Source organism: Neolamprologus multifasciatus, chromosome 13 (assembly GCF_963576455.1).
Source record: "Neolamprologus multifasciatus chromosome 13, fNeoMul1.2, whole genome shotgun sequence".
In the NCBI taxonomy this organism is placed as follows: Eukaryota; Metazoa; Chordata; class Actinopteri; order Cichliformes; family Cichlidae; genus Neolamprologus; species Neolamprologus multifasciatus.
Window position 1 is genome coordinate 4,166,432 of NC_140451.1, and position 21,245 is coordinate 4,187,676.

The window sequence follows — 21,245 nt, forward strand, 5'->3', positions numbered from 1 at the left end:
CCCTAGCGTCCTGGAGCACTTCCGTTGGGTTTTGGAATTTGCATGTGTTTTGGAGTTTGCATGTGTTTTGGATTTTGCAAGTGTTTTGGATTTTGCAAGTGTTTTGGAGTTTGCAAGTGTTTTGGATTTTGCAAGTGTTTTGGAGTTTGCATGTGCTTTGGAGTTTGCATGTGCTTTGGAGTTTGCATGTGTTTTGGATTTTGCAAGTGTTTTGGATTTTGCAGGTGTTTTGGAGTTTGCAAGTGTTTTGGATTTTGCAAGTGTTTTGGATTTTGCAAGTGTTTTGGATTTTGCAAGTGTTTTGGAGTTTGCAAGTGTTTTGGATTTTGCAAGTGTTTTGGAGTTTGCAGGTGTTTTGCATTTTGCATGTGCTTTGGAGTTTGCATGTGTTTTGGATTTTGCAAGTGTTTTGGAGTTTGCAAGTGTTTTGGATTTTGCAAGTGTTTTGGAGTTTGCAAGTGTTTTGGAGTTTGCAAGTGTTTTGGAGTTTGTACGTGTTTTGGAGTTTGCAAGTGTTTTGGAGTTTGCAAGTGTTTTGGAGTTTGTACGTGCTTTGTCTCTAGGGGCCACCGTACCGATCAGCCAGAACCCTGTTACCATGGTTCAGAATAGGCAGATATCTTCAGTACTCAGGCTCAACCAAGCCCAGATCAAATCCAGAATTCCTCTTTTAGGTTTTAGAGAGCAGACTGTGAGAGAGTGTTCCAGGGCAAGTAATACAAAAAACACGAGACTAGACAAGGACACAAGAGGCTAAGCAGGGAAGCTAAGGGAGAGGAGGAGGAGGAGAGGAGAAAAGTGCGACCGCCTTCGTCAAGAGCAAGAGCAGGAAGAAGTTCTTGCTAGTAATGGAAACGGCGTTGTAACAATAGAAATAGTAATTAGTTAGATTACTCGTTACTTGAAAAGCAACACCGTTAGTAACGCCATTACTTGTAGTGCCGTAATTCCCATCACTGCATATAAGGCATTCAGCTTGCTGTCATATAGGTCACACAGTTTGTCATCAAGCCACTCTCATCGGCACTTTCTGGTGATTTCAGCTCTGGCCTGACTGACTGGGATTGATATTTGACATCACAGAAGAAAGACGAGTCCTGTATTGATATTTGACATCAAATATCAATACAGGACTCGTCTTTCTTCTGTGATGTCAAATATCAATGCTAGAATGTGTGCCGATGTATGTGCATTAATGTGTGCATGCATGGAGTCCTGAGGCTGGCTGGTAGGGTGGACCTCTACGCATAATCACATGTGTCTGCAAACATTTCCATGTTTGGATTTCTTGGAATTTGGTTTCGTTGGGGGTTTTCTTCAAGTTTTTGTAATGTGACAGGTTAAAGAATTAACATTCAGCTTACCCTCTGAAATGTCAGTGTGCATCTCAGATGTGTTGTTGTCCTCAGGGATGATGTGACGTACCAGCCAATCCATCACCGCACCCAGCTGCAAAACTGTGATGCAATCTGCTGTGGTGGCATTAAAGTCCTGCCAGTTTACAGCCGCTAATTTGGTCCCTAAAATCCAGAGAGTAATTATTCATGGTAAGGAATTCATGTGGACTCTAAGTGTGTGGGCAGGCAAGGACATTTAAACAGTGAGGCTGATGACCTACCATTTCTTTGTGTGACTGCTTCTGGTCTAAAAGGGACTCCAATACCAAAACCGATGAATTTGACACATAGAAATGCTGGATGATCAGGCGATGTGTCACACACAATATTGTCTGGCTTAATGTCTCGATGGAAGACACCCTTGGATTGCATTTCAGCGGCTGCATGTACCAGCTGTCTCATTATGACCTGAAAGAACAAATGAAAAATACGTTCAAATAATCAGATTTACATTATCCATTAAAGTTTGCCATATATGTTATCTTGCCACTCGCTGACCTTAACCTCCCTCTCGTGCACAAAGGTTCTTCTGTTTGCCAGGTAGGCTTCCAAGTCTGTTTTTTTGGCCTTTCAAAGACCATAATGAGTTCGTCTTCCAAGTCATACCAGTCGTTTTAAGCGGGCGTCACATTGCTGCTCGTAGCCTCTGGTCCTGCCCCCACTTTTATTAGCAATGCCACCTTCTTGGGAATCTCGGTCATTTTACCATTAAGAAGCTTGAGAAACAGAACATCAAGGTCAGTGTTCAAACATTAGGCTGTTTGAGGTTCACGTTGGGGGAAAACAACGGAAAAAGACAAACATTTCTTACCACTGGTAGGTAGCTGACTAAAAACTGAGCAACATGCTTAATCACCACCTGCATTACAGAGAAAATGTGTTTTAGAAAAAGAGAACAGGAGGAGCTAGAATAATTGTAAAGTGCACACATAAGAAGCCATACTGGGAAATTGTCTTCTCTGCGTTTTCCAAAGAAGACAGTCCCAAAGCCTCTTTCACCCAGCTTATCCTGCTCTTCGTATTTTTCTTCAAAGTCCTCTACAGAGAGACAAAACAAACACAGGGGTTGTGATTAGTTGTATGTAGGAAAGCTGACTTTGCCTCAATGTACATATTCATACAGTCTTTGTTAGAAGCTTTCTAGTGATTAGCAGATGGATATGGTAAATGGACTGATTCTTATATAGCGCTTTTCTACTCTCTCGGAGTACTCAAAGCGCTCTATACAACATGCCACATTCACCCAATCACACCCATTCTCACAAGCACTTTATCTATACTTAGTGCTATCTAACTACATTCACACACATTCATACTCTGATGGACGCATCGGAGAGCAACTTGGGGTTAGTATCTTGCCCAAGGATACTTGACATGCAGACTGGAGGAGCCAAGGATCGAACCACCAACCTTCCGGTCAGTAGGTGACCTGCTCTACCTCCTGAGCTACAGCCACCCCAGCTGGATACCAGCTAAACTCTGAGAGCCTGGGAAAGAGGCTCTATCGCTGCAGGTGTGGTGTGAACTTACCTATGTACTTCTTACCTTTAGTGTGATTTTTGTATGTGCTTTGTGTATCTGACTCATAGACAGAGCAGCTGGCCTCCTCCTGTGAGCTTGATGTCTTGCTCTTTTTACTGCGTGGTTGTTTTGTTCCATCGCTGCTTGACTTTCCTTTGCTGCTCTTCCTTCTGAAAGCAGCTGCAAAAACCAAAACCAATTAGACCTCTGAACTCCACACAGGCCTACAGATGATCAATAACTATAAAACAAAAAATCTCTGAATGTCTCACTTACACTTCTCCAAGACAAGATGGCTGAGGCCAACCGGACTTTTGCTGTCCTTGCTTCTTTGGGAAGCTTTTTCCAGTCTTTCTGTGGCACAATCTTTCCGTTTGGAGCTCTTGATTCGCCCATCTGACGTCCTGTCCTCTATCCCGAGGAACCAGGGATCAGTGTGGCGGTCTGCAGTTTGTACAAAGATCACTTGGTTACTACTGAATCAAAACACCTGAAGTAAAAGCCCCAAATTAAGATGAATTTAACAGGTTAAGGAGAATTTACTCACCTAGATATTTACGCACACCCACAGCACGTGGTGTGGTAAAGGTCGGCCAAGATTTTGACCACATGTCAGAAACTGGATCAAAATTGGACTAAACTCACTTGAACTCTGACTTTATCTGCACTTAGAACTATCACAAGACATTAAAACAAAACATCGGGCATTGATGACATCACAGGAATCTAACATTCTAATCTATGCAAACTGTCTCCAAGGCTACATAATATCAAATTAAATCATAGCAAAGGAGTAAAAAGCAGGATCAGTCTTAGGGTGTATGTTACATGTTTGCCAGTTTGGATGAGTGAGTGCAATACTTCATCGGCCTGTGTTGTAGCAACCTGTTGAACCTGCTGAGAAACTTTTCTTTGTCCACTCTGCCCCAAACTTCACATGCTCAATAAAAGTCGAGGCCTAGAGACCTCTGCATAGTTATTAGCATTAGGTTATCAGTATTCAATTCAATTCAATTTTATTTATATAGCACCAAATCACAACAAAAGTCGCCTCAAGGCGCTTCATAGATACAAAGAAAAACCCAACAATCATATGACCCCATATGAGCAAGCACTTTGGCGACAGTGGGAAGGAAAAACTCCCTTTTAACAGGAAGAAACCTCCGGCAGAACCAGGCTCAGGGAGGGGCGGCCATCTGCTGCGACCAGTTGGGGTGAGAGAAGGAAGACAGGATAAAAGACATGCTGTGGAAGAGAGACAGAGGTTAATAACAGATATGATTCAATGCAGAGAGGTCTGTTAATACATAGTGAGCGAGAAAGGTGACTGGAAAGGAAAAACTCAATGCACCATGGGAATCCCCCGGCAGCCTACATCTATTGCAGCATAACTAAGGGAGGATTCAGGGTCACCGGGTCCAGCCCTAACTATATGCTTTAGTAAAAAGGAAAGTTTTAAAGTATCATCTGATATATATGACATTTACAGTACAGTACTCACACATGACATAGGAGGAATAAATATGAACTTTTTGACATAAATTTGATCATATGAAATTGGATTTTTTTAAAATATGAAACTTTTTCCTTCCGTCATACTTCAGAAATATAATATATTAAGTTTTGAACATTTTAAAACATTTAATTTTTCTCGTTGTATTTATAAGATCCTACATGGACGTGCTCCACAATCATTGGTGAGTCATGTTAAAATCCATTATCAGTGGAAAACAAACCTGATCCTCTACTAGAGGCGATTGTGCAATACCTTTTAGACATAACACTCAGCAAACAGTTATTATCAGTTAAAGTCAGTGAGATTTGGAGTGATACATGACACATGACGGAATAAGACACGCAGACTTAGCATGACGAACCGACGAGGAACACGTACACTGTGAATACATACAGAGGGAAAAGAGGACTAGAGATGAGACATGGACATAACTAAGCACAAACAGAACATGATGGCTGGAGGGGAAAACACACGTGACATAAGGAATGGGTCACAAGGGCAAAACATGTAAACGAGAGGAGGAGACGGGAGAAAAAGACATTACTGAAATACATGAAGGGCCAGGGCTGGGGCAGCCAACCAGTCACAGACAAACAGCCACATTTTTTACTGTGTCACCGCAGAGAGCCAAATCATACACCTGGGCACACATGAACATCACCCATCCCTTCCTCTGTCCTGCGTTCAGTTTAGGGTATCAAACTCAGGACCCTAACCCCATCAGGCCGGGGTCTTTGTGTGGAGTCTGCATGTTCTCTCCAGCTTCCTCCCACAGTCTAAAGACATGCAGTCAGTGGGGGTCTCCACGCCCTGTTCACATTCACACAGAGATGCATTGAAGATCACCTTGTGGTTAGTGCCTTCTATTTGATGTACAGACTGAATAATAACACCTTCTAATTAGTTCTGTCTCCTATTGGTGCTCTTCTACGAGTAATCAGTGCTTGACGGCTTACTAAGCTTAACTTTTTTCACAACATTGATAACAAACACACACAAAACAACAACAACATATATTATCTAAAAGAAACTTGATTGGACCACAGTTTTGATGTTCATCCTACATGTTTATTGAGATTGTCTAGTGTCTGCGACGGTATCTTCTCCCACGTCTGCGGACACCCGAGGCCTTGTGGGCTGTCCTGCGTCTGCGAGCGGGGCGAGAAGACCTCGCACGTTTGCGTCTATACCTGCGTCGTAGCATCGTCCAAAACGGCGGTACCTGCTCCACGTCACGGGTTCTATTTATGGACTCACCTGGCAACTTTAGTGATGTCACTGCTGATGTTGTCACTGTTGGTGTCACCTCATGACTCATTCATGCCATCTGAACTGTGGTGTAATTATGAGGTCACAGGGGGACGTGAATTTATTCACAAAGTTGAAAGAGAGTTTGGGTCATAACTCAAAGACACAATGATGCAGTCAAATCACTGGAATTAAATATCTGTAAATTACACGATTTAGAGGGTTCTGACATCACATCCAGTCTCTCTGTTGTGATGTCAAATATCAATGCCCAAACCCCACGACCGACAAATAACACAGAACACGCAGCCAGTGACGCACCAAACACACCACGTTTAGTGACCAATAAATCAAGCGGCACAGGTGGTGTAAATGACAGCTCAGGGATGTGTAATGTTGATTTTTTCTGTTCTTGTTCCTTTTTACCAAGCCGTGTTTGTTTGTCCTTGTTTCCCTCTCCTGCTGAGTTCCTCCTGACGGAGTTCATAAGCCAGTCAAAGATCTGCACGTCACAATGGACTGAGATGTCAATTTCCTCCCACCTAAAAAAATAAAAAAGTAAAGTCGTCATGCAGCAGGAGAACAAAAAGTCATACTACAGCTACTGCACCCCTCTAATTTATTAGATTCTTTCAATCATGTGTTTCATAGGGGCCTCGGAGCACTTCTGCAAACTAAATGAGCTGTGCTGGAACTTACACCATCACGTAACCCATAAAGGAAATCTCTCATTCATAAAAAGAAAAGAATGTTTGCTTTGATTACTCCTTGAGAAACTGAATGTCACGGTCTTGGGTCGCTGGCTCAGTGTTTTCTGTTTTGTTTTATTAATCTTTGATTTCTTGATGTGTCTTTGTTAGTTCTTAGGTTTTGGTTCTGTGTCCCCGCTGTTCTGTGTTGGTACTGTGCCTCTACATAAATAGCATCATAATTTCATATTTTGTCAGCACTTCCTAGCAGTATGTAACTACACAATAAATGTCAGGGTTTGCGTGTTGAGAAATGAATGGAGGACCCAAGATGCAGGCACTGCTGATGTGAGTGAGCTTTATTTATGGAGAGTGACATACAAACAAAGGCGAGGGAGGCGAGAAACAAAACTAGGAAAACCTAAACTGGGAAAGCTGAGAACCAAATAAGAAACCTGGACACGAGGGAATGGAGTTAAAACACGAAGGATGACAAGCAGGAAAAACAGCATGGAGGAACACAGACGGACCAGTAATGCACACAAGAGGACGAATGCTATAAATTAGTGATGGCCCGCTTGAAGCTGACGCTCCGGCGCGTGTGTCAAAAACACCAACACACCGCTTGAGAAGCACTCTGTCGATGCTTGATTCGTTTGGCCACAGTCACGTGATCAGTGACGTCCAATTGTGAATTGTGAATTCCACTCTGCAGAGTGGGCAATCATAATGAAGCAGTTCAGTATTTTTGTAGATTCAAGCTGCTCTTCATATTTTTGACCACCAGATGTCACCACAGAGGACTGTGTTAAAAAGCTTCCAGTAATGAATCGTTTTTCAACACAAGCTTCAGAAAGCTTTGTTTGGCCATCACTACTATAAAAAGTGTTGGGGAGTAACGGGAATACATGTACCGCCGTTACGTATTTAAAATACAAAATATGAGTAACTGTATTCCGTTACAGTTACCGTTTAAAAGGGTGGTATTTAGAATACAGTTACTTTGTTGAAATAAATGGATTACACGGCGGTATTTTCCTGTTTCATATTGTGGCGGGTCAGGACTGTTTGGGTTTTGTCTGACAGCTACGTTCTGTTGTTCCAGGCGGCAGCGTTACGGTTGCCATGGTTACAGGGTGACGCTCTCGCTCTGTGTGTTTCCTGGGTGAGAGAGGCCTTTTGTGTTGTTGTTGTGCTAAGCTAATAGGCAGAATGCTACAGGTATAGCTCTAAAGAATGTAGCATCATAGGCAGTGTAGTCCGTGCTGCAGGGAGAATGGACTGCCATACACGTTATGTGTCTGTGAGCGAGGGAGGGAGAGAAAGAAAAAGTACGAGGAAAAGAAAAAAACGGGAGCTGGAAGCATGTAAATATAATAATAACCACTGCAGTCAAGAAGAGTGCCTGACGAGCCCAGCTGTAAGTAAGCTATTAAGACTCGACTGTACACTGTGTTCGTGTTTTCCTCTGAAACAATAAGTTCCGTTGGAGCAGCCTTTCAACGCCTCTCTCTGTTTCTCGCTAGCAAAGTTGACTCAGACAACAAAGTAAAGCTAGTTTTCGGCTACGAGCCCGACGCAGAACCCACCGTATTAGTCAGAGGTCCCTTTACTACGGTTCGGAGCCGCGGACCTTCAGTAAGAGTAATAAATCACAGCAATAGTACATTCATGTAGTTGTAAACAGCATGATAATATATTAAGTAATCCAAAGTATTCAGAATACGTTACTCTCATTGTGTAACGTAACGGAATACGTTACAGAATACATTTTGGGACATGTATTCTGTATTCTGTAATGGAATACATTTTAAAAGTAACCTTCCCAACACTGACTATAAATACACACAGAGGGAAACGAGGAAACTGCACACAGGAGGGGGACACAGCTGAGCCTAATGAATCTGACGAGACGGGTCATTCATGTACTGTACATGATGCGGGTAGATGCTGTACGTTTATGGGCTGCAGGAGAGACACAGATTTGTGCAGCTGAGGTTGTTTGGGGTGCCTGCGTGTTCGCCTGCTGGGCCTGAACGAACCTCTCCACATCTGTGGCCCGGCGGTCTCTTCTCTTGCTGAGGATCTTAACGTAGTTTGCTGGGACGAGCCGGTGGTCTCACCGTCCACGCTGGCCAGGAGCCAGCCACGCACACGGGGCTGGAGCTCTAAACACGAGGGAGATAGTTGTAAACATGGGGCACGCACACACAAAAGAAGAGCCCTCATCTGTTATTTCTAAGATAAGGAAAACAAAAATAGAAGGTTTTGGGTCAAAGCACTCAGAATCAAATGTCCCGCAGCCAGTAAAAAGCTCATCACCTTTAGGAGCGAGGTTGAGCATCTCTCCAGCTTGCATAGAAAGCTCCTCCTGAGAAGCAGCTGTAAAGTCATATTCTCCTCTGGCCACCACGTGGTCGTCCTCCTCGCTCGCCCAGTTAGTACTCTAAACCAAGCAAGGAAACTGAATGAAAGACATTCATCATTTTAACTGGTCTTAACCAAAAACAAGTCCTTCTACTTTTCCTTACACTTGTAAAGTAACTAATGGCATATGGAGCTATGGTACCCAATTTATTTACCACCGAGTTACACAAAGGCACATATGATGTCATACAAGCAGACTCATCTTTACACGTGTACTGCAGCCCTGAACATTACCAGCTTCAGATTCTATTATCAAACTTTGCAACAGCAGCCTTAATTACTTTTAACTCAAAACAATTAGCACCTGCAGCCACTGTCCTGTGTTGAGTACACCTCTCAAAACAACTAAATGTACTCATATGAATATGTGAGTGCTTGCTGTTCCATCTCTTCAGCCTGCTGCACAAAACTGCTGGGGGGACGTCCTCAAGGTGAGGTGTGTGTCTGTATCCTCCCAGGCTGTAGCCGCCACCGTAGCTGTAGCTGTAAGGCCTGTAGCCACCACAGATGGAGCTCCCATAGGGGCTGTAAGAGGGGAGAAGGAGCTGTTGGATGGACAGTAGGACTGCTGGACCTTATGAGGGGGCACCAGGGGCGCCATCCTGGGCCGGACAGAAGGGCTAGCAGGGGTAGAGGAGCCTGTAGCTAATCCTAAATCTGTAGATCTGTTTGGTGACAACATAAAGATAGAATATCAGTAAAATCCACCCATAATTCATTGCAACATTAATTGAGCAAAGCATTAGTTCAGAAACGTCATGGAGTCAAGCTAAACTACAAACTGAATGAACAGCTCATAGATTGGCTCTCTTCCACAGCGTGTCCTTTGTCCTTTCTCCCTCCCCTCAACCCCAACCAGTCCTCAGAGGCTGCCCCTCCCTATACCTGCTTCTACTGGAAGTTTCTTCCAGTTAAAATGGTGTTTTTCCTTCCCACAGTCACCAAGTGCTCGCTCAAAAGGGCTTGTTTTGATCATTTCGTTTTCTCTGTATTACAATAGGGCCTCCACCTTGCAGTATAAAGTGTCTTGAGGTGACTGTTGTTGAGATTAACGCTATATAAATAAACTGAAATTGAATTGAGTCAACTTTTCCTCCTGCCTCATCTCCAGCTCTGCTACTCTTCATCTGTACAGACTGTGGAAACACACAATAAATTCACCATCAACCAGCAGCTAGCGGCAACTTTTAGCATGGGATGTTTTCTCACATGAGCTGACGTTATGAACCAGTCAACACACCTTAAATATCCTTAAATATCATTATCACAGCTCTGATTGTTCAGCTTCTCCAATCTGATGACCATATTCTCTTAACCTTAAAAAGATATGTTGATATGTCCAAAAAAGATAAAGATGTGTCAGATTTAATTCCATTTCCTCACTTAATGTGGAAAAAAGTGTCAGGGTGGGGGGACTGATTGAACTGTGATTGTGGAATTTGCCTCACACAGGTGCGTTCACTGTTGCTTGTTTGAGAATACTGCTGTATATATACAAATGCTGACTGCATAAACAAACTGTTGTACATATATTTTTAGGATTATCTGAATATATTAAGAAAAAGACAATAAAAAACAATGACTTGCAGCATCAAGCGGAGGACTTTAATCTTCTCTTGTTTACGAGTTTGGGGACAGGTGAGCAGAGGACTGACAGATGAAAAACACGAGCTTTCTCTAAGGGTGTTGCCTCTCCCTTAAAGACAGGCTGAGGAGTTCAGTTACTCAAAAGGGCCTCAGAGTAGAGCTGCTATTCCTACACGTTGAAGAGAGGCTGATGAGAAAAGGAGAAAGAGGCCCAGGGCAGACCTAGGACTCTCTGGAGAGGCTATATCTCTCAGCTGGCCTGAGGATGTCTTGGTGTTATCCCAGAAGAAGTGGAGGAGGAGGTGGCTGGGGAGAGGGAGATGTGGGCTTCTCTGCTTAGGCTGCTGCCCGGGTAAACCAGCCCTTGATAAGCAGAAGAAAATGGATGGATAACAATAATAAGCAGAAGAAGCTAAAAGACACAAATTTAAAATAAAACATTATTAGTTATGAATTGAAAGATATAATTATTCAGCTATATAATAACTCAGCTTATAAATATATATGTAGGCATTTTTTTGAAGTAAATTATCAGGCAAAGGAACTGAGTTTGTTGGCAAACAGCAGCTACATTTTCTTCTGAACTGACAGTTTGCAAGTACAGAACAAACAGAAATGCAATGAAAATATTTCTGCGGCTTTTATTAATTTCACTTATTAACCAGAACTGCACAAAACAAACAAAAACGCTCAATTAACAGAAGAGAGAGAAATCTAGCGAGACACACTGACTAGGACACGGCCTCAGAGGAACAAACTAGCAGTCAGCCACTTGTACGGCTGTGCAGATAAATAATTAGTTGCTTTTTTATTCCTGGGACTTCTGATCCTCTCCAAATACACAGGGAAGTACCTGATGCAGCTAGTTTTGGGTACTACCATCACCAAGCATTTAAAAAAATCTATTAGAGGATAATAAAGTGCTTTCACCAACTTGGCCCAGAAGAAAAACATATTTTAGCGTATAAAATAGCAGTCTCTTCCAAACAAGTCCTTTAGCATGCTGATGTTAAAAAATATCATGTAGAGTAAGACAGGCATAGAGAACAGCACTGACTGGGAGAGGCTTTGAACAGATGACATACTCAGATCAATTCAACATATAAGACTTTAACAATGCACAAGCATCTATCAAAAACCTATTTAATCTATCATCTGTGATATTATTATATACAATTATAATGTATTGTTCATCTCCCTTAAATAAACAGGCAGCCTTAAGGTATGAAATATTCATTTGTCTACTGTTTCAGTGGCTGATAGTGCCCCACAGGCCTCAATGTGAGTTTGAAGCCATTATAATCTTCAATTTGTTTAACGATAAACTGATTTTGAATGAAAGCCACGGAATTTCGGTAGCACAAAAAAGTCTACATTCTTTGTGTCCATATGGATCAGTCACATTACCATTATTTCCCCCTAAGGTTGCCAAAAGCACCAAGTTAATACTTGAAAAAACTGCAGCAATACACCAAAATAGAATCAATATTCTGTTTACTTGGTGACAACGCTGCTTTTAGCCTTCAATCAGAAAGCTTGAGTTGGCTAGTTAAGCATCGGGCTAACGTTTAAAGCTTTCACTTTGGGGAAGTAACTCGCATTACTGCTACTGCTGTGTAATCTTGGTTAAATTCACAGCATATTCCAGAAATTACCCTGCAATAACTAACTGTTAGAATAGCGGCACCATATTGCATCACACTGAGTGCATTTCAATCATTTATCTCGCGAGTTTGCTAGCTAGCAAAATAATACGATTTTAAAAATTAGCATGTGTAACGTACACACTGGAGAAAATGATTTACCACGACTTACGCAAACTCCTCCACAGTGAAAACGTACAAATCCTTCTTGCAGACTCCTTCTTGTATTTTTCGTTTTCCAGCAAACACTCATTAAAACGGCCTCCAGGCACGTTAGTGCGCTCACCCCCGACTTTTCGGGGAGGGGGTGGGAGGTCACACATTGAAACAGACTGACGTGCAGAGGTACAAGGCTGGGCTGCCTTGCAGAGAAATGTTGCTTTTAGACTTTGCTATTTTATTTCTCTATCTGATAAGAAAACTATTCAATCAGATAGTTATTTGTGGTGAATGAAATACAGTTTCAAGACGTTTTAAGCACCAAATCCGAAATAGAAGCACTACAATATATCCAAGATTTTTCAAGGATTTCAAGCACCCGTACGAAACCTGCATATGCAGATGATGATTGTTAAAATAAAATAGAACATTTTCATCAATTTCTTGTTTGCTCCGAAATCTACGACATGGCTATATACAGAAAAGCTCGACGTGTTATGCAAAAGAAAAAAAAAATACACGAACAAAAATTCTCGTAATTGTCAGCTTCGTAATTTCAAAATTCTCCAAAACTAACATTTTCTTTGATTGACTCATGTTAAATTACCTACGGTCAAATTTAGTGTGAACAATATTACACAAACAAACATTTGTGTGTGCGCCTGCGCATACATTAGAATCACTTTGATCCCTTGTGACGCGGTAGCTTTGCTTCGGTCCTTCATGACGTGGTAGCTTTGCTTTGATCCTAAAACCCATAATATGAGCGCTCACCCATTATACTTTATGGCATCATGGACGTTGACCTGACACCAACCCAAAACCTTTCCAGATGTTTTCAGAGCATTTTACAAAAGAAACCAAAACAAGTTCAGTTTTGTTTCTAACCAATTCACATAGCAAACAGACAGATCGTGGCTACTAAAGTCAACAAGAGCGACCCTGAAATTCTGCAACAGGCAAAACTGACCAAAGAACAATTTCAATACGAGACAGATTATCAATCCAAGGAAACTGGATATATAAAACCTAAGCGTTTCAATGACCTCGAACAACTACTGAAGGTTAGGCGAGCACCTGAAAAGGGTCAACCATTATTTGTTAGTCTAATCAAACAGATGTTGGCCATGTTTCTGAGGTCGGTTTTCTCCTTTTTTATGTTGTTCTTTCAGTTTTTCTCCTGAGATGAGGTATGAAGTGTCTGTGGTGCAGCTGATCTGGTCTGTCTCGAGACAGTCCAGGCTGCACTCACCTGCAACAGGTGGAGACTCACCAGAACATTCAGACCTCACAAATTGTGTCTTTCTCAACTCTTCTATAAAGGGTTTCTCTCAGGAGGGGAAGGCAGTGAGGCCTGGAGGAGGTCCACCCCATCACGAGGGCTGGCTAGGCTTTCGCAGCCTGTGTGAGTGTATGTGTCTGCACGACCGTGTTTATTGTTTTATATATTTCAAAAAGACGCATGTCCTCACATCTGCAGTTTCTTTGGTGGATCTGGTCTCGTCTGTCTTGAGACAGTCCAGGTTGCATCCACCTGTAACAGGTGGATACTCACCAGTACATTAGGAACTCTGAATGTGTGTGCAGTGTGCGCAAAAGTTTCCATGTTCGGATTTCTTTGGGGGAGTTTATCTCTGGATGTGTGTAAATGTATGTGCATTCATATGTGCCTGCATGGAGATCTGAGGTTGGCTGGTAGGGTGGACCTCTGTGCATAATCACATGTGTGTGAAAACATTTCCATATTTGGATTCTTTGGAATTTGGTTTCTTTGGGGGAGTTTCTCTCTGAATGTGTGCAGATGTATGTGCATTAATGTGTGCATGTGTGGAGTTCTGACGTTGGCTGCTAGGATGGACCTCTGTGCATAATCACATGTGTGTGCAAGCATTTCCGTGTTTGGATTTCTTTGGGGCGGTCCATTAATGTAAATAGCAGTGAAGCGGCCCGCTCCCGGTTTTTCCTGCTTTCTTTCCCGCACCTGGAGGGCGTCGCAACCTCCTCATGAGGGCTGGCTAGTTTTTGGGAGTGTGTGTATGTGTCTGTACAACTGTGCTTATTGTTTTGTGTATTCCAAACTAACAGGATTATGACATCACATATATTTAGAATCTTACCACCAATTTGATCCTTTGATCCTTGAATCCATAAATAAGGGTGAGAAGCGATGACTTTTAGTCCATTAATCACAGCATTTATGTTCGCAGAATTGAAACGTTCACCAGAGAAGTATTTTGAAACATCTGGATCCTTTTCGGAGTAACTGTTTACAGATTCCAACATGTCTCAGAGAAAACAACCTTACAGATTTTTAAGGTAAGTTTTCTTTCTTTTTTCTGTTTTTCTGTTGTTCACTAAAAGAAAAAGGACTCACACAGGCTCACCTCTACACGGCTGCCGTCTCCTCTAACCCTGCATGTTTCTAAGGCAAGTTTTCTCCTTGTTTATGTTGTTCTTTTAGTTTTTGTCCTGAGATGAGGTTTGAAGTGTCTGTGGTGCACCTGGTCTGGTCTGTCTTGAGACAGTCCAGGCAGCACCCACCTGTAACAGGTGGAGACTCACCAGGACATTCAGATCTCACAAGTTTTGTGTTTCTCAACTCTTCTGTTGAGGGTTTCTCTGAGGAGGGGAGTGCAGTGAGGCCTTGTGGAGGTCCACCGATATAAAGGGTGGCCATGTGTGTGTATCTGTTAATGTCTGGATGTGTGCAGACTTATGTGCCTTAGTTTGTGTATGCGTGGAGATCTGAGATTGGCTAAAAATCACAACTGTGTGCAAACACTTCCATGTTCTGATTTGTAGGAATTTGGTTTCTTTGGGGGACAACTGCTTTGTGCGTGTTAGAGTATGACAACTGCTCAGTGCGATTCAGAGTATGACAAGTGCTCAGTGCGTGTGAGAGTATGTCAACTGCTCAGTGCGTGTGAGAGTATGTCAACTGCTCAGTGCGTGTGAGAGTATGTCAACTGCTCAGTGCGTGTGAGAGTATGTCAACTGCTCAGTGCGTGTGAGAGTATGTCAACTGCTCAGTGCGTGTGAGAGTATGACAACTGTTCAGTGCGTTTGAGAGTATGTCAACTGCTCAGTGCGTGTGAGAGTATGTCAACTGCTCAGTGCGTGTGAGAGTATGTCAACTGCTCAGTGCGTGTGAGAGTATGTCAACTGCTCAGTGCGTGTGAGAGTATGTCAACTGCTCAGTGCGTGTGAGAGTATGACAACTGTTCAGTGCGTTTGAGAGTATGTCAACTGCTCAGTGCGTGTGAGAGTATGTCAACTGCTCAGTGCGTGTGAGAGTATGTCAACTGCTCAGTGCGTGTGAGAGTATGACAACTGCTTAGTGCGTGTGAGAGTATGTCAACTGCTCAGTGCGTGTGAGAGTATGTCAACTGCTCAGTGCGTGTGAAAGTATGACAACTGCTTAGTGCGTGTGAGAGTATGTCAACTGTTCAGTGCGTGTGAGAGTATGACAACTGTTCAGTGCGTTTGAGAGTATGACAACTGCTCAGCGTGTGAGAGAGTTTGACAACTGCTCAGCGTGTGAGAGTATGTCAACTGCTCAGTGAGATTCAGAGTATGACAACTGCTCAGTGCGTGTGAGAGTATGACAACTGCTCAGCGTGGGAGAGTATGACAACTGCTCAGTGCGTGTGAGAGTATGACAACTGCTTAGTGCGTGTCAGAGTATGTCAACTGCTCAGTGCGTGTCAGAGTATGTCAACTGCTCAGTGCGTGTGAATGTATGACAACTGCTTAGTGCGTGTGAGAGTATGTCAACTGTTCAGTGCGTGTGAGAGTATGACAACTGTTCAGTGCGTTTGAGAGTATGACAACTGTTCAGTGCGTTTGAGAGTATGTCAACTGCTTAGTGCGTGTGAGAGTATGTCAACTGCTCAGTGCGTGTGAGAGTATGTCAACTGCTCAGTGCGTGTGAGAGTATGTCAACTGCTCAGTGCGTGTGAGAGTATGTCAACTGCTCAGTGCGTGTGAGAGTATGTCAACTGCTTAGTGCGTGTGAGAGTATGTCAACTGTTCAGTGCGTGTGAGAGTATGACAACTGTTCAGTGCGTTTGAGAGTATGTCAACTGCTTAGTGCGTGTCAGAGTATGACAACTGTTCAGTGCGTGTGAGAGTATGACAACTGTTCAGTGCGTTTGAGAGTATGTCAACTGCTCAGCGTGGGAGAGTATGACAACTGCTCAGTGCGTGTGAGAGTATGTCAACTGCTCAGTGCGTGTGAGAGTATGTCAACTGCTTAGTGCGTGTGAGAGTATGACAACTGCTCAGTGCGTGTGAGAGTATGACAACTGCTTAGTGCGTTTGAGAGTATGACAACTGCTTAGTGCGTGTCAGAGTATGTCAACTGCTTAGTGCGTGTGAGAGTATGTCAACTGCTCAGTGCGTGTGAGAGTATGACAACTGCTTAGTGCGTGTGAGAGTATGACAACTGCTTAGTGCGTGTCAGAGTATGTCAACTGCTTAGTGCGTGTGAGAGTATGTCAACTGCTCAGTGCGTGTGAGAGTATGACAACTGCTTAGTGCGTGTCAGAGTATGTCAACTGCTTAGTGCGTGTGAGAGTATGTCAACTGCTCAGTGCGTGTGAGAGTATGTCAACTGCTCAGTGCGTGTGAGAGTATGACAACTGCTTAGTGCGTGTCAGAGTATGACAACTGCTTAGTGCGTGTCAGAGTATGTCAACTGCTCAGTGCGTCAGAGTATGTCAACTGCTTAGTGCGTGTCAGAGTATGTCAACTGCTCAGTGCGTGTGAGAGTATGACAACTGCTTAGTGCGTTTGAGAGTATGACAACTGTTCAGTGCGTTTGAGAGTATGACAACTGTTCAGTGCGTTTGAGAGTATGTCAACTGCTTAGTGCGTTTGAGAGTATGACAACTGCTCAGTGCGTGAGAGTATGACAACTGCTCAGTGCGTGAGAGTATGTCAACTGTTTAGTGCGTGTGAGAGTATGACAACTGTTCAGTGCGTTTGAGAGTATGACAACTGCTTAGTGCGTTTGAGAGTATGACAAGTGCTCAGTGCGTGTTAGAGTATCTCAACTGCTTAGTGCGTTTGAGAGTATGACAACTGCTTATGTCAACTTGTCGCGGGGTCCTCTCCGAAACTTCTCCCGAACAAATGCAGGCGTAGTCAGGAAGCATTCAGGTGGATAGTTTATTCTGCCAGCCTCCCAGGTGCACAAAAGATTATTTACAAAGAAAATAGAAAACTAACTTAAGTCAACACAAAACAAACATCTATATACAAAACACATTCTGCATGTTACCCTCTCTGTAACATCTCACCGAAAAAACCCAAATAGGCCCTGACAGCCTTCTTTTTTACCCCATGGCCCCTCCCACTAGGCCTAATCGTCATCTCTTTATTATTTCTTTTACCAAACACTCTTTTCTCCTCAGCTTATTTCCAGCTTTATTCCTACAATACATATATGTAAATACAGACATTTATGGCCAATTCCAGGCAGCCTACAGTGTTTCACAATAACAAAAAAAACAAACAAAAATAATGCAGTTCACGTGACCTTTCAAGCGCGCCCGAACCCACTATTTGAACCCCGGAACACCATACCATCGGCTTGCATAACCACTCGTATAATCGGCGATCACAGCGAGTCTACGCGACCGGCTTTATTAAAGGTAAGTGGGAAAAATATGTTGGCCACCCTCTGCGCCGCTCAAAATATACCTCTCACCCCTTTTTGTTTATCTGCCCGGTCGACAAAAAGACGCGCAGCCACGGTAATTGTAGAAACTAATGGTGGTGGTGTGTGTATGCGCCCAGATCAGCTGTCTGCGGCCTGGGACGGTGTAACTCAGTCACATCATCCCCTTCCACCCGATGGTTGGCGTTGTGCGGCAACCTGGAGAGATAATCTGGCACTACATTGAGCTCTCCTGGTCTTTGAGGGATGGTGAATCTGAACAGCTGCAGTGAAAGGTACCAGCGTGTCAGTCGGCTGTTATGGTCCATCATGGAATGGATCAAGGTGAGTGCTCGGTGATCAGTTTCCAACTCAAACTCCCTTCCAAGTAAATAATACCCGAGTCTCTCCAGTGCCCACTTAATGGCCAAGGCCTCCTTCTCCACAGTTGAGTAGTTGGTGCCTCGTGGCAGCAGCTTGTGGCTTAGGTATAGGACCGGATGCTCTTCTCCAGGGTCCCCTTGGGCCAGCACTGCTCCCAGGCCACTTTTGGAGGCATCCACCTGGACCAGAAATTTCTTCCTGAAGTCTGGGCTCCTGAGAACTGGGGTCGTACACAGGCAGGTTTTCAGCCTTTTGAAAGCTTGTTCACATTCCGCTGTCCATGTGACAGGATTCCGTTGGTACTTGCTGGTCAAAGCAGTAAGAGGGGCCGCAATAGTTGCAAACTGGGGCACAAATCTTTGGTACAAGCCAACCAGCCCCCAGCAGATGCTCTTCCCAGGTGTTGCTGAAGATCACTACATCATCCAGGTAGGCGGCACTATAGGGGTCACACCCCTGTAGTAATTTGTCCATCAGCCTTTGGAAGGTGGCCGGAGCCCCATGTAGCCCAAATGGCATCACCGTGAACTGGAACAGGCCGGCAGGTGTCCTGAAGGCGGTGTACGGTCGAGAAGACTCCTCCAGTGGCACTTGCCAGTAACCTTTGCACAGATCCAGGGTGGTGATGTACCTGGCTGCTCCAATCTTCTCCAGCAAATCCTCGATTCGAGGCATGGGGTAGGCATCAAACTCTGAAATGGAATTAAGCTTCTGGAAATCAATGCAGGTGCGTAGGGAGCCATCTTTCTTGAAGATGATGACCACCGGGCTACACCACTCTGAGCAGGACGGCTCTATCACCCCAAGCTTCAGCATCTTCTCCACCTCCTGTCGCAATTTATCCACTAAGTGTTGTGGAACCCGGTATGGACGTTGGCGGATGGGATGTCCATCTTTTAGGAATATCACATGTTTGACCAGGGTGGTCCTGCCGGGGTTAACTGAACACAGAGATGGAGTCTACCGAAGGATTTGGAGTAGCTCTGTTACGGTTTGGAGGAGGACTCAAGCGCAGGACTCCGGTTCTGATGCTCACAAGAAGGGTTTATTTACAATTCACCAGGTGTAGATACAAGAATGTGCGGGGGGTGCTATATACAGCTAAGTGGGGGGAGAAGGAGTCTCCAGGGAAGTCCAGGGGAAAGCACACGTTCTTCAGATTATCCACTCACACGATCACAGGCTCACACTCCGACACTGCCACACGGGAATTACACAGGGGAAAATCCAGGAAGCTCTGTAGACAGGGAGACAGGGTTAAGTACGACGCACAAAGGAAAATACTCTTAACTAGACTTGCTGTAGCTTGACTTCACTAACGCGTGGTAGACAACAATCCAGCGACGAACAGCAGTCACCTCCTGGCTTAAATGCTGTTCCCCATAATGAGACCCAGGTGTCTCATCTCCCGAGGGCGTGGGCCAAGGGCGTGAACCCACAGTGAGTTCCGCCCCGGCAAGAGAGAAGATGAAGAGAGAGAGAGAAATAGAGTGCTGATCAGCGTGCAGCTGATCCGCCTGGCCGTGACAGTACCTACCCCCCCCCCCCCATCCCCCCCGACGGGAGCCTCCCGGCGACCCCCAGGCTTGTCAGGGTGAGCCGCATGGAATGCCCGCACCATACCCCGATCCAGGAGGGCCGCCAGCGGGATCCAAGAACGCTCCTCCATCCCATAGCCCTCCCAATCTACGAGATACTGCAGACCGCGCCCCCGGCACTGGACATCCATGATTCTCGAAACGGTGAAAGCCGGGTGGCCATCAATGACCCGGGTGGGCGGAGGGGGTCTGGAAGGAGGGCACAGAGGACTAGAGAGGCACGGCTTCACTTGCGACACGTGGAAGGTGTTATGGATTTTCATATTCCGGGGCAGTTTAAGACGGACAGAGACAGGGTTAATCACAGAGTCGACTTCAAAGGGACCAATGAAAGTGGGAGACAATTTCTTGGATTCAGACCTGAGTGGGACGAATCTGGTAGACAGCCAAACCTTTTGTCCAGGTGTGTAGGTGGGAGCAGGGGTCCGGTGGCGATCCGCCAGGCGCTTATTGCGTTCCACTGTGCGGAGAAGGGAGGCCTGAGTCGCTCTCCAGGCACGCCGACACCTCCGAAGATGCTGTTGAACAGAGGGAACAAAGTGCTCACCTTCGACGGCTGGGAAGAGTGGCGGTTGATAGCCCAAGGATGCCTCGAAAGGGGAGACACCGGTGGCAGAGGAGGTAAGGCTGTTATGAGCATACTCAATCCACGACAGTTGCTCGCTCCAGGTTGACTGGTTGGTGGATACCAGGCACGGGAGAGCCGCTTCGAGCTCCTAGTTGGCACGCTCCGTTTGGCCATTGGTCTGTGGGTGGAAACCAGAGGACTGACCTGAGCTCCGAGGGCACTGCAGAACTCCTTCCAGACACGTGACGTAAACTGCGGTCCTCGGTCTGACACAATGTCCGTGGGGATTCCATGGAGGTGAAAAACGTGGTTAGTTAGTAGCCGGGCGGTCTCTAGAGCAGTGGGGAGCTTAGGGAGGGTGACAAAATGAGCAGCTTTGGAGAAACGGTCCACAATGGTGAGAATGACAGAGTTACCTGACAAGACGGGCAGACCAGTGATGAAGTCAACAGCGATGTGCGACCAAGGGCGACTCGGAGTCGGCAGAGGTTGGAGGAGGCCAGAGGGTGGTTGATGGACGCTCTTGTTTTGAGCACAGGTCGAGCATGCGGAAATATACTCGCGGACGTCTTTGGCAAGGGAAGGCCACCAGGTGAAACGTTGAAGGAAGGTAATAGTGCGGTGGACCCCCGGGTGGCAGGTGAATCTGGCAGTATGAGCCCAATGTAACACTCGTGACCTTACTGAGGAGGGGACGAAGTGCAACCCTGGAGGTCCCGTTCCGGGGTGTGGTTCTGTCCGCTGAGCCTCTTGAATAGCCGACTCGATCTCCCAGGTCAGGGCCCCGATTACACAGGTAGAATGGGAGAGTCCCGAGCAGTCACCTCCTGGCTTAAATGCTGTTCCCCA

At 44.9% G+C, this 21,245-nt stretch overlaps 1 long non-coding RNA gene across 1 annotated transcript; it reads right to left on the reverse strand.

Moving 5' to 3' along the window:
• Positions 1-2,338: 2,338 nt before the first annotated feature.
• LOC146504874 (uncharacterized) lies at positions 2,339-12,334 on the reverse strand. The gene is made up of 5 exons (XR_014877759.1): positions 12,201-12,334; positions 8,694-9,463; positions 8,414-8,539; positions 2,943-6,224; positions 2,339-2,435 (listed from the first exon to the last, which is right to left on the reverse strand). It is a non-coding gene; the product is annotated as an uncharacterized LOC146504874 (long non-coding RNA).
• Between the last annotated feature and the right edge of the window lie 8,911 nt (positions 12,335-21,245).